Genomic DNA, 673 nt, shown 5'->3' on the forward strand with positions numbered 1-673 from the left:
TCTTCAATTGTCTTCCTCATGTGTATGGATCCACCAGCTGAGTGGTCTAAAGACATCTGAGCTTTTTCTGTAAGCCCATAGTAGAAGATGTCTAACTGTACCCACTCTGAAAACATTTCAGAGGGGCATTTTCTTAGCATGCCTCTATACCTCTCCCAGTCATTATAAAGGGATTCATTATCCTCTTGTTTAAAGCCTTGGATGTCCAGCCTTAACTGTGTCATCCTCTTTGGAGGGTAAAAGTGATTCAGGAATTTGTCTGATAACTGTTTCCATGACTTTATGCTTGCTGTAGGTTGGTTATTCAACCACCTCTTAGCTTGATCTTTTACAGCAAATGGAAACAGTAATAGTCTGTAGACATCCTGATCCACCTCTTTATCACGTACTGTGTCAGCAATTTGTAAGAACTGTGCCAGGAACTCAGTAGGCTCTTCCTGAGGAAGACCGGAATACTGGCAATTTTGCTGCACTATGATAATGAGTTGAGGGTTTAGCTCAAAGCTGCTTGCTTTGATGGGAGGTGTACAGATACTACTCCCATATGCAGTTGTAATGGGGTTAGCATATGACCCCAGAGTCCTTCTGGACTGATCAATCCCACTTAGGTCCATAATGGATAGAGGGAAATGATATGGATTGCAAATAGATAAAAATATATTTTTTTTGAATG

This window comes from Arachis duranensis, chromosome 3 (genome assembly GCF_000817695.3).
Source record: "Arachis duranensis cultivar V14167 chromosome 3, aradu.V14167.gnm2.J7QH, whole genome shotgun sequence".
NCBI lineage: Eukaryota > Viridiplantae > Streptophyta > Magnoliopsida > Fabales > Fabaceae > Arachis > Arachis duranensis.